Source organism: Pongo abelii, chromosome 9 (genome assembly GCF_028885655.2).
Source record: "Pongo abelii isolate AG06213 chromosome 9, NHGRI_mPonAbe1-v2.0_pri, whole genome shotgun sequence".
In the NCBI taxonomy this organism is placed as follows: domain Eukaryota; kingdom Metazoa; phylum Chordata; class Mammalia; order Primates; family Hominidae; genus Pongo; species Pongo abelii.
In genome coordinates, this window is record NC_071994.2 from 129,287,646 (window position 1) to 129,301,024 (window position 13,379).

The window sequence follows — 13,379 nt, forward strand, 5'->3', positions numbered from 1 at the left end:
TCTACACCACACATAACATGGGCACATTACTTGCCAAAGGTGCTTAACCTCTGTTCTAGTGAACATAACATTCAAATCTCCTCATGTAAAAATTAAAAACAGAATTCTGGTTTAAATCATGTCAGATAGAATAGAATTCTGATTTAAATCACACCGCCTTTTTTTTTTTTTTTTTTTTTTTTACTTCAGGGTTTCTTTTATTTTGAAAATTTTTAAAGCACTCTATGTTGTCAACATAATGCCTGGTGATATTTTAAACAAAATATTCAAGTTTTCTTCGCATATTTTATATGTCGGTTTTACAAGAATTGCTAAATTTCTACGAATACTCGTCCGAAAAAAGTACACATTCAATATAGAATGTGCAGAAAATACATAAACGTATAAAAAGGAAAGTAAACACGACAATCTCGCTACCTATAGATAGCATGTCAACATTCTGATGCACTTCCGTCTCATCTTTTCATATATGTGGTGTACGGTATTTACATAATTGTGATAATACATGTTAGGGTTTTAAATGCTTTAATTTATTATTTAGTGATCATTTTTCCTTATTAAAATTCTTTTTTTTTTTTTTTGAGATGGAATCTTGCTGTCACCCAGGCTGGAGTGCAGTGGCGTGATCTTGGCTCACTGCAGCCTCCGCCTCCCAGGTTCAAGCGACTCTCTGCCTCAGCCTCCCAAGTAGCTGGGATTACAGGCACATGCCACCATGCCCGGTTAATTTTTGTATTTTTAGTAGAGATGGGGTTTCGCCACGTTGGCCAGGTTGGTCTCGAACTCCTGGCCTCAAGTAATCCGCCCGCCTCAGCCTCCCAAAGTGTTAGGATTACAGGCATGAGCCACTGCCACTGGCCCTTATTAAAATTCTTCATAAATAAAACTTTTAGCTGCAGAGAATTTATTTATTTATTTATTATGTCTTGTATTTTAGTCTACTTAACCATTCTCTTTTGGATAGTTAGGCTACATTTTTATATATGTGTGTATATATATAACATATATAATACATATATGTTATATATAACATATGTTATATAATATATATGTTACATATAACATATGTTATATATAACATATATGTTATGTGTTATATATAATATATGTTATATGTTATATATAACATATATGTTATATATAACATATATGTTATATGTTATATATGTTGTTATATAACATATATGTTATATGTTATATATGTTGTTATATAACATATATGTTATATGTTATATATGTTGTTATATAACATATATGTTATATGTTATATATGTTATATGTTTTATATAATATATGTTATATATAACATATATGTCATATGGTTTATATATGTCATATATGTTATATATGTCATATATGTTATATATAACATATATGTCTTATATGTTATATATGTCATATGTTATATATTATATATGTTATATATGTTATATAAAACATATATATGTGTTACTTTTTTGCTATTCTAGATAATACTGCTATGACTATTTTGTCCATAAATCTTAAACCACGCTTCTAATTATGCCCTTAGGACATTTTTAGGAGTAGAATTATTGGCTCAGGGAGTACAAACATTTTCAAGACTCTTAATACATATTGTCAAGTTGTGTTCCAAAAAGAGGCCCCCAATAGCCAACCCCATCCCTCACAACCCAAATCGGCACATGAAGGTAACTCCCCATCACCAGCATATGGTTTAGATCCTCACACTGTGGTAAGCAAAGCGTGGATATAAATCATGACTTTGAGTAATGAACTAAAACGCTTGCTAAGGCATAAAACAACTTTCACTCTCTATTAGGGATTTTTTAAAACAATCTTCTAAAGTGACATAAAAGTAACTGGAAAAAGAATGTAAGGCACGGACATTGCAGGCCATACTCATCAAACCTGGTCAATCCGTGAACTTCCAATGACAAAAAACAACGTGGACACAAAATCTCTGCTTTTTACCCATAATCTATTATATAGTAGAATAAGGAGCTACCATTGTTACACTGTGTGGTTTTAACTCATTACACGTATTTCTCAAAATAAATTTGTATGCAAAAACTGCTGACACTCTAAGGGAATATTTGCTGACATTCAAAACAGTAAATTGCCATCCATTTCAAAACTGTATTCTCCCTTTCTTACTGCTTTTCTTGTCCGTGTAACATATATATATATATTTCCCTAATCTACTAGAGGTAATAAAATCAGTGAAGAGGTTAGAATTTGAATTTGATTCCTTATGTGAAAAACAGAAGCGATGGGCTCATCGAACCCAGTGGTCTCAAATGGAATTAGCATGACCACGAGAAAGTTCTTCCATCTCCTTCCCATCTTCATATAAAGCTAGTGGCCAACATAATTCCATTCTTTTCACCGACATTCTGAGTGGGTGATTTGTCCGAGAAGATGCTTAGTGGTCACTTTGCTCTCAGGAAAGTGCCTGGTAGTACAGTCTCTCCAGAAAAAGATTGTAGAACATGCACACACACAAAGACACAAAATGCAGCTAAGTGTAGTAAAACCATCAAACCATCTACAAAGCAGGACAACTTATTGTTCAATGCTGTAAAAATCTCTGGAGGCTCCCCAGTCTCGTGTGGCACAAGTACTGCTCCCAAAGTCCAAATGTCACTAAACAACAGCTGGTGTTTGCTAAGTTATAGGGCTTTCTTTAAGCCTTTCTCCCACATCCACATAGAAGGCAATCTGTCCTATAAGCTCTACTTTATATGCCATGCCAAGCTTAGAGCATTTCTGTGGGCAGAGGTAAGCTAAAGGTATACCTCATCTTAGAATAAGAAAGGAAATACTTTCCTAACGTTTACTTAACTTATTGTTCAGGTTGTGAACTTATTGCTTTTATAACCCCTTTTCAACATGCTGCTAGAATAATCCTTTGGGAAAAGTCTTTCCTGAATTTCTAGATTTGATTACTTTGTTTTTGAAGCAACGCCTTTGCTTTCATAAGGATGATTAAGGCTGTCTTTCTGAATCATTCTTCTTCCTAGCCTCCTATTTCAAACTTTCTTGTAGTTTTCTTTCAAGCTTAGGAAATAACCGTGATTAATTTGTGAACAAAAACTTGGCTTTGAAATCAGTTATAGTTCTTCAAAATAAGAAATTATTTAAGTTAGATTCCGTTTTTTAAAAAGAATCTTATTCTGTATGAAACACGGTAATTTCCTTTTTTAAAACAATGATTGATCTCGATTTTCAAACAATCTATCTCAAAATACGCTATTGATCAACTAAGAAAAAATTATTTTCAGAACCACAAAGAAAAACTAAAACATGTCTACTTAAAAATTCTTGATTAAGTGCTATCAAGATTAGTGCAGTCCAATTTCAATTATGGAAGTCAAATATAGTATATACTGTTTTTTAACCCATTGGGCTACCTTGACCTTAACCACAGGCAACTTTAAATCTCCTGTCAGTTTTCTTCATTCTGAATATTTAATTTATCTAAGAAGTTAACATCATTTCCTACACAAACTTCTCAAATAACTCTACTTTTCAAGTAAGTATTCATTCAATCAAACCATTTAATACATAGAACATCTACTTTGGGCAAGAACCTATGAGGGGTGCAAAGATGTACCAAACTGAAGGAAACTGCTCAACTGAGAAAGAAGGGCATGAACATAATTATCTCCAGAATAAAGAAAAAAGTCTTAAATGCAATAAGAGAGTAAAAAGTATTTAAGGAGTTCAAAGCAGAGGAATTCATCTTTTATTCAGTAAACACTTGTGCATGCTTACTATATACCAGGCACTGAGCTATCCTGGAAACTCAACCATGAATAAAAGAGACATAGTGTCTGCCCACATGATGCTTACAACCAGGTAAGGAAACGTGACAAGTAAGGAAGCAATTAAAATACAGACTCGTCTAACATAGGAATGGCTCAGATAGCAACTTTTTGCAATAATGGCTCTTAGAAAGTTATTCCACTTTTTTTAAAATACAGCTTCGTTTTATTCAGTACAACTTTTTCAATCAGAAACTAAAGAAAAACACTCTAAAAAGTGATATTATAGCTTCAGGCAAAGCTGCACACACGAATTTATATAATACCACAGTTTTCAGACTTTATACCACGTCACGTAGAAAAAAGTGAATTGCTTGCTATGTTTGGCTGACCCCAAACATTGCGCTTTGTGTTCAGATGCCAACTGAGGGGGAGGACAGTGGGCATTCTCCTGATCTTCTGTGAGATTCCACTAATTAGTGAGATTCTACTAATCTTCTGTCTGCAGTGTGTGTGCACCATTTCCGCGAGTTGTGAAACACTCTTGTGTTGAGCTTTTGTGTTGCCATAAGGTGATTTTAGTTGCTTTTATTTTCTAAGTGCAGTTTGAATGCGAGGTAACTACAAGCCTTAAGACTTCCAGTGTCCAAAAATTCATTTCCTGACTCTACACCACCCGTGAAGGAATTCCTCACCATTCCTCTTTCACCAGCCTCAAGGCTTCTCTTCCTCCTTTGACAAGCATAATAAACTCAGTGCATTTTATTTAAGAACAAACTGGATTTATTTACTTTTAAAGTATCTTTTACCATCTCTACAAATGTGCTTTCACTGCTCCATTGACATGTTTTTCTATCTGTGAAATCTGGCTATCTTGGATTGGGACAGAACATATCATGACTCTTTCCATGAAAAGCAATAGACATGCTTTACACTAAAAGGCAAAATTTTTAGGAAATAAAGGTTTTCAGAGATTAAAACAGTTACATGAGAAAAGGACAGGTGAGCAACAGAATAAAGCAAATACAGGTGCTCCAGGAAAAAGAGAAGGCTCACTTAACCTAGGTTTGGACTTGGAGAGGTGAAGGCTTCTCAGAGGAAACAACTGACAAGGTGAAATCAGATGGATACATTTGGGGGATGGAGTAGAGGAAGGGAGGAAGAGAAGAAAGGAAGCATCCCAGGCAGAAGGAACAGTGTGTTCGCAGAATCAGAGTAAGGATGTCTGGGCTGGAGAATACAGTAAGAAGAGAAGGATAAGACACAGTGAGGGGAAAGCAGCATAAATGAGCAGAAACAAGAGTGTAAAGAACAATATAAATCATATTAAAGTGCTTGGCTTTTATTCTGAGAGGAGGGTGTCAAAGGCTTTTAAGCAGGCAAGGACATGATCAGTCCCATACCTTTGAAAAATCACCGACACTGCAATGTGGAAAATGGCTGAGGATAAGAGAAGTTAGAAGGCTGTTGTGAAAGATACGGGGACCTGTACTGGAGAAATATCACGGGATAAATTGGAAAGGTTTTTCAAAAAATTTTAAGACACGGTCATATTTAAAGGACGTAAGAGGCCAGGAGCGGTGGCATACACCTATAATCCCAGCACTTTGGGAGGCCAAGGTGGGTGGATCACTTGAGCACAGAAATTCCAAGACCAGCCTGGGCAACATAGGGAGATCCCATCTCTGCCAAAAATACAAAAATTATCCAGGCATGGTGGTGCACACCTGTAGTCCCAGCTACTCGGGAGGATGAGGTGGGAGGATCCCTGGAGCCCAGGAGGTTGAGGCTGCAGTGAGCTATGATCGCACCACTGTACTCCAGCCTGGGTGACAGAGTGAGGCCCTGTGATCAACAGGACTTGGATAATGAATGAGTTGGACTGGAAAAGAATAGACCACTAGGACCTAGGACATCTTTTTAATCCATTTATCTGTCCACTGCTCTGTTTCCCCACTGCTGTGACTGTAAATAAGGAATCGAGGCTGCTGTCCAGACTTCTGACTTAGACAAGTGAGTGAGTGGATGATGTGCATTTACTGAGATGGGAGCAGCAGGGTCTTCTGTGGTCTGCTACTGCTGTTTGAGGTGGTGGAGGGAATGGAGAGCGTCTGAAGGTGTGGAGATAACAAGATGAGCTGGACGTAAGTGGGGTTCTAAGGAAGGTCGGGCAGGCAAGCAGAAAGAAGCCTGAAGCTCTTAAGAGATGAGGGTCGCAGAGGACACTCTGGTGGGCAACAGCAGACACATGGAACTACGGCTCAGGCTGAATCCCAAAACTACCATGCTTGAAGGGTAGGGACTCCTCATTCAAAATAAACCACACTATCAATACTACTCATGAAAAAGTTTTAAAACAAAAACAGGAAAAGACAGAAATGATATTCCAGGGATGGAGTCAAACAGTCAGACTTTAAACATGAGTTTCTTAACGTGATTTAATTTCACATCTCACACTGTTATACCTTTCCAAGGTATTACAGTGTAGGGTAATCAGACACATTCCTTCATGCTTACTAAAGGCTTTGATTAGGGACGGTCTTCATGCTGTCCACAGGGGGTCTCCCAGAATGAGAGTAACAGCTGGCATACATCTTCCATGATTCTACAGGAGGAAAAGAGAGGCAAACAGAGTGCTACAAGTCTAGTCGCAACAAACATACTATCTAATAGCATGCTACTCTCTGGGGCTTATGGGGGTTCTTTTAGAAACTAAAGAATTTCTTAAAGCAGTCATGTGCAATTAACAATGATGTATCTTCTGACCTGCTGCATCGCTCCCAGTCCATAGGAGGAACATATAAATCTTACCAAAGTAAAGTTGCAGGATCTCAGACACCAAGGCCCCCTGCCAATCACTGGAGAGCTCTCTTCCTGCCAGGATGAAGCCCCTGGGTGTGAAATGCAGCTTTCCATAGTACTCACTTTATAAGCACTTATTAATGATCGTGCAATCATTCAGATCAACTTAAAAAAAAAAAAGTTCACACCTACAGACTTCGCAACCCTTCCCCCACTTCTCCCAAGTCTCAATCAAGTCAGCCAAGCATACAAACGATCCTGCTGCCTGCGAAAGCATTTCCTTTCACTGTGGACTGCCAAAAGTAGAAGAAGAAAATGGAAGTGACTTGGAGTTATGGCACCAAAAAGGCCAAATGAGCAAAGAAATAATCAACTCCACATGAGCCACTTCAGCTCCAACACAATGAAAAGGGCCCAGGACGAACCCCAGGAAAGGTCACTGAGATCAAGGGTCACACGCAGAAAAAGGCAACAGTGAGGGGCTGCCAGCTGCAACAGGAATCAATGTGGTCCTAATTACACCAAAGGAGAGGGGGCAAAAGCTCAGTTAGGTTCTATTCACAATATTTGCGTGTTTAAAAAAAAAAGTCAAGTGTTCCTGTTCCACTCTCTTTCTAAGAGACTATTTCTTCCTGCCACTAGAGCAGAGGAAGCCAAGAATTGTGAAGATAATCCTAGCATCCACAGTGGGCTGTACAGGAGCATTATAAATATTTAAAAGCATAGCTGCACACAAATGGTGAAATTCTAAAAAGCAGCATGAGAGAGATGATTAAAAAGACAAAATACAGAAAATTTCAAGGGGATTATTTTGCAAGTCCCATGGAGTCAACACTTCCACAAATCCAGCACTTGGTAGCTTTTCAAGTTTGTCACTGGAATTGGCTTTATGGGAAAAAATAACCGTTATGGTAACCACAAAACAAATGCTAAAAGCTAAGTTTGCTAAGAACTAGCTATTGCAAAGATGCAGACACACATTTGACTAACTCCTGCTGGAGGATGAGGAGGAGGAATATGGAAACATTTGAAAAAGAGCCCCATATAGGTGTTAGGTAATATAATTAACATAGTTGTTAACAGATCCAGCGCTTTGCTTAGACCTTACTGACTTATGCACTGGACTAACCTAAGTATAAGAGTTTCCCTGGCAGTTACAAAAGATTCACCCTCATGGGGTTTGGCTTAGATTCCATTTTAATAACAAGGAAAAAATCCTCAAGGAGAAACTCATTTCCATGAAGTACATTATTCAAATGTACACAGTCAAGCATTGAAAAGGCAGACAAGAAAAAAACAAATCTTGGAAAAGGATCTTTGCTGCAAATAAACTTGAATCAACGCTGGCTGAACACTGGGTCTCTGCCACGATGACTTTTACATTATCTTACTGTCAAGTTATGAGTTTCCTAGAGACCTAGAACATATTAATACTAGTTTCCAAGTACCTTATTCCATCTTTAAACTTGGCCACATAAAATAATGGAAGAAATCTAGATTTCTTATCAGCCCCTGCTTTGTTCAAACTGGTCATGGGAATTAGGTCAGACACAGCTTCATCAAAGCTGTCATCCTACCAGGGAAGAGAGGCTGTGCATTGATAAAGGGGTTCTTCAAGCACATTCATAAGCTGACATACAAGTCAATCACAGATTACTATGCAGTTAGTACATAATTGGCACCAATTGACTGATAAGTCTAAAATTAAGTAAAAACACAAATTGGCCTATGTCAGGAAAACGTGCATCCTTGAAAACTTAAAATCAGTGCCAGGCAGTTAAAACCAAAGTAACAATCAGGATACAATGCCCTGATGAACTAGAAAATAGAAAAATAAATCAATTAGGATCACAATATCTTTGTAAACATAACACTACATAGCATGAAGTTTTAGTCCAAGCAGAAAAGCCCGAGAAGTGGCCTTTGGCATCAGGTCCGGCCTGACTATCAAAAATAAAGCAAAGTTTGTTGGAACAACTCTGCTAGGCCACATATGCATGAAGCAGCAGTGGCTAGATTGTAACACAACACTGGCAGGATGGTCAAAGAAATAATTCACAGACTGATACAGAAAAGGTACATACACACACATATAAATACACACATATGTATACATACTACTAAAAAAACACAGCCGCAGATAGACCCAACCTGGAACCCAGATAAACTTATTCCAATGATGCTTCTCTGTGCAAAACATAATCCCTTATTAATTATTTTTGGTATCAATGTATAAAGCAGCCATGAATATTCTCATTATGATTACATCTGATTTTTAAACACATACAGTCTTAACTCCAACATTATGACCCAATTTATTCATTAATGACTATATCCAAAAAATCAAGAACATCAAACACTTTCTTTAATGTACCACAACCAATAAAGGTAATTTTAAAAGAACTCCAAATTTCTCGGCACAATAACAGTAACATGAGATTAAATATGCAGTTTCCCAAGGTAACTGACTTCTTTAAAGAAACAATTCTCATGTATAAGTTTTGGCATAGTTCTTAAAGCTTTTGTATTATACTATACTCATACTTCATAGTTAAACAATAACAGACCTTATGTTTACAGAAACATTTCTACCTGTATATACCCTTGTAGGCCTCACTCTTCTTTTGAAGGACTTGTCATTGTTGACTTCTGTGCACAACATGAGGGTTTCTTTTGTTTTTAGTGAGTTTTCTTAAAACGTACAACTTTACTCATGTTTTTTTTTTTTGAGACAGGGTCTCACTCTGCTGCTCGGACTGGAGCGCAGTGGTGCAATCATGGCTCACTGCAACCTCTGCCTCCTGGGCTTAAGTGATCCTCTCACCTTAACCTCCCAAGTGGCTGGCACCACAGGCGCAAGCCATCACGCCCAGCTAATTCTTCTACTTTTTGTAGAGACAGGGTCTCACATGTTGCCCAAGCTGGTCTCAAACTCCTGGCCTCAATCGATCTGCCTGCCTCAGCTGCCCAAAGTGCTGGGATTACAGGCATGTGAGCCACCACACCCAGCCTACAACTTTATTCTTTATATAACATCATATAACTAATTTGAGTCTGAGGATTATAAGAATGCTGGGGGATGGATCCTTAATTTTCTAAAATCTCTTCATTCAACCCATTTTCTTTCTTTTTTTTTTTTTGGAAGATGGAGTCTCTCTCTGTTGCCCAGGCTGGAGTGCAGTGACACAATTATGGCTCACTGCAGCTTTGACCTCCCTGGGCTCAGGTGACCCTCCCACCTCAGCCTCCGAGTAGCTGGGACCGCAGCTGTGCACCACCATGCTCAGCTAATTTTTGTATTTTTAGTAGAAATGGGCTTCACCATGTTGGCCAGGCTGGTCTTGAACTTCTGACCTCAAGGGATCTGCCCGCCTTAGCCTCCCAAAGTGCTAGGATTACAGGCGTGACCCACTGCACCCAGCCCATTCAACCCATTTTCTAAGGACAGACTATGAGTGGGGCTGGAATCTACAACCTAAAACTGCAAAGAGCAGTTTTTCATTCATTTATACAGCAAAAATATATTGAGTACCTATATTCAAAGTAGTTAGGGAACAAATATGGGTGGGAGGATAAAGCAGAATAAAATAACAGAGACCTTGACCTCATTTCTTAAAACACTCAATCTCTGACATCTTCAACTCTTGTATAGCAATTCATAAGCAATTGAATTTAAAACTTTTTTGGTATAAAAAAGTTTCAAAACATGACAGGATCCATAATTTTTTAAAACAATATATTTAAAACAAAATTATTAGTTGGTGGTTTAAATGGATTTATCTCCTTTTCCTAGAGAATGTTAGGCAGAACACTTACTTAGTATGGCTTAGGTTCTGTCCGCAAAAGGAAAAAAAACTCCACAGTTTTTTTCCAGCTTTGGAATTCTATGACAAATATTTACAACTGCTATGTGTAAATGAAAAAACACACAAACACTTAAAAGTTTATTTTACACTATAGTTTTGCCTCATCTATGGCAGGCTCCAAAAAATGACTGCACTAAGAGGAAAGGGGGAAAAAACAGCAAAGATATCCAAAATCAATAAAATTTCAGCTCTAAACATTTAAGTTCATCACTTCAGTTTGCAAGCAAAAAGAGTGTTCATGTTCAGTCAAAAAAATCAAAAAGCTAAGTTGAAAAGAAAAAAACAGTAGCAGACGTGAAGTTCAGTTTCATTCTAAGAACCTGGAGAGGCAGGCCTTTCACTTTATATTCAGGTAAAGAATTTGGAGAAATTTCCCTAGCCAACTTTACTTTGTGAACGTCACAGCCACTGTCAAACAATCATTGAGGTATCCGTAGAATTCTGGAAAGACTGTCAGAAATATGTATACAGTAGAAGAGAGAGGTTTTCTCATGAAGACTCAGTATTCATCTTAAAAAAAGAATCTCAGGCTTGACATGGTGGCTCACGCCTGCAATCCCAGCAATTAGGGGGGCCGAGGCAGGAGGATCACCTGAGGTCAGGAGTTCGAGACCAGCCTGGCCAACATGGTGAAAACCTGTCTCTACTAAAAATACAAAAATTAGCTGGGCATGGTGGCGGGCACCTGTAATCCCAGCTACTCGGGAGGCTGAGGCAGGAGAATCGCTTGAACCCAGGAGGCAGAGGTTGCAGTGAGCTGAGACCGTCCCACTGCACTCCAGCCTGGGCAACAGGAGCGAAACTCCGTCTCAAAATAAAAAAAAAAAAAAAGAATCTCTGGTTATGAACAAAAGAGCATTTCCAATTTGAAAACTATTTAGTTGCAAAGTGTTCCAAGAACTTACGTTTTAAGATGTTTCATAACTCCACATAAACATCTTTTTCTCTTCCTAGCTTCCCTGCCAACATAAGTAAGTACCTCAGGAGTAAAGGATCAGATGGCAAGTGTAGGTATTCCAAAACATAAGAAATGATTTTGTTGATTTAAATTACCTTCTTTGCTTGAACAGCCTCGGGGTGCAAATAAAACATACTACTAATTAAGAGAGCCAACAGTAGTACTAATAAAACGTCTACAAAGCAGCTTTTATATAGACAGAGACTTTTAGGTACTTGCCTCCTAACCTCAGTACATGGAACAACGAATGTGTCCCTAAAACGAAGTGAGCTATTTCCATTTCTGTTGGAGAAGAATAAAAAGCCAACTTAAGTCTATGGCTGGAGAGAAAGAACCCTACTTGATACTGAGGCATCATAAAAACTTGGGCATAAATCTTACAGATGAAGAAGCATCTAGTATGAGAAACAGCACAGAAACCATTTTCCAAGACAGATAATTGTACATAGGTCATTTTACTCAATGGAAACTACAGCAATGGTTCCCAAACTTTGGGATTTCAATAGACAGAAAATTTACAAACAAAACACCTGTATATCCTACGTAAACTTTCCAAAATCTGCCCTAAAAACATTTTTAAAAAATTAGTCACTGCCATCTACTTTGGTATTTCATTAGAAAACAAAGTAGTAGGCAAGAAGTAATTTCAGTATAAATGCAGCTTATGTCTTCTGGTTAGCTGCTTCTCATTTTACTCCAGACGAATATAAAATCTTCACTAAAGATCACGCTGGTTCAAAGATCAGTGTCAAAAAACAACTCATCTAGAGACTTAACGTTTTCACTGTCTTAAATCAGTAGGATTATGCTACAACTGCTCAACACCACACATTTGGCTATGAAAGAGGCTGAGTCATCTGTAAACACAGGTATTCCTCAGCTCTTCATCCTCAGTGTCAGCAGTCTCCCTAAAGCAGCATTATCACTCTTCTCAGCAGTGACAGGTTTCTGCCACTCAAAAAGACCCAAGGTGTCCCAGAGTCCCATCCTTGTCTTCTTGATTAAGCTTCCCCTCCAAAATAAGCCGAAGTCTTAGACCTTGCTGGGAAGCTGATGTCTCAGAGGCAGGACCCTCATCACAAGCAGCCCTACATTCCACTCGAAACCCCCTATTGCCCCCTTGCTCGCTCTCAGCACACTGCTCTCCAACGTCATGTTTTAAAACTGTTTTCCTTCCGCACTCACGGCCTTCACTTTCATTTTAATCTGATTTCCCCCGTGTAAAAATCATAGCCAAGGAAGGGTCATGAACGGACCGAGCAGATGATCCTACCTGACTCACTATACTCAAATAAATAAATAAATAAATAAAAGAGCTAGACTAGCTTATTCACAGGTCACATAAATGCAAAAAAGGTCTTTGGAAACAGAGGGCTGGGGGGGTATATGGGATATCCCTGTACCTTCCACTCAGTTTTGCCGTGAATCTAAAATTGCTCTAAAAAATAATTTTTTAAAAAATTTCTAGAGGAACTAGATTAACCACCACTTTGTCAGTTCCATGAGAAAAGGGACCTTGTCTATTTTGCTCATCACTGTACAGACACCACCTGGGAAATACCTTGCACAAAATGAGTGCTTAGTAAATTGTGATAAATGAAAGAACTTACACTGTGAGAAACCCAGCAATGTTTTCTGGGAATTATGAATTTACTTAACAACCACAATGACTTATGCTTTACTACAACAATTTTTAAAAAGTGATTATAGGATATATAATTAAAAACAGGTACTAAAGTCAAGGCGACTAACCAAGAGCATGGTGCAGCGCTACAGTAAAAACTTGGGCAGGCTGGACACGGTGGCTCACACCTGTAATCCCAGCACTTTAGGAGGCCGAGGCAGGCGGATCACGAGGTCAGGAGTTCGAGACCAGCCTGATCAACATGGTGAAAACCTGTCTCCACTAAAAATACAAAAATTAGCCGGGCATGGTGGTGCACGCCTATAATCCCAGCTACTCAGGAGGCTGAGGCAGGAGAATCGCTTGAACCTGGGAGGCAGAGG

The 13,379-nt window shown here is 38.4% G+C and overlaps 1 protein-coding gene across 9 annotated transcripts in view; it reads right to left on the reverse strand.

Moving 5' to 3' along the window:
• The window catches only part of CDON (cell adhesion associated, oncogene regulated), a 101,909-nt gene that overhangs the window by 66,848 nt on the left and 21,682 nt on the right, over positions 1–13,379 (reverse strand). The window contains exon 1 of one of the 9 annotated variants that reach the window (XM_054525395.2): positions 6,264–9,776. The exons of the other annotated variants lie outside the window; for them this stretch is intronic. The gene's annotated coding sequence lies outside the window, so the exon portion shown is untranslated. Of the gene's footprint in view, positions 1–6,263; positions 9,777–13,379 lie in introns of those variants that run through there. 9 annotated transcript variants of the gene reach the window in all.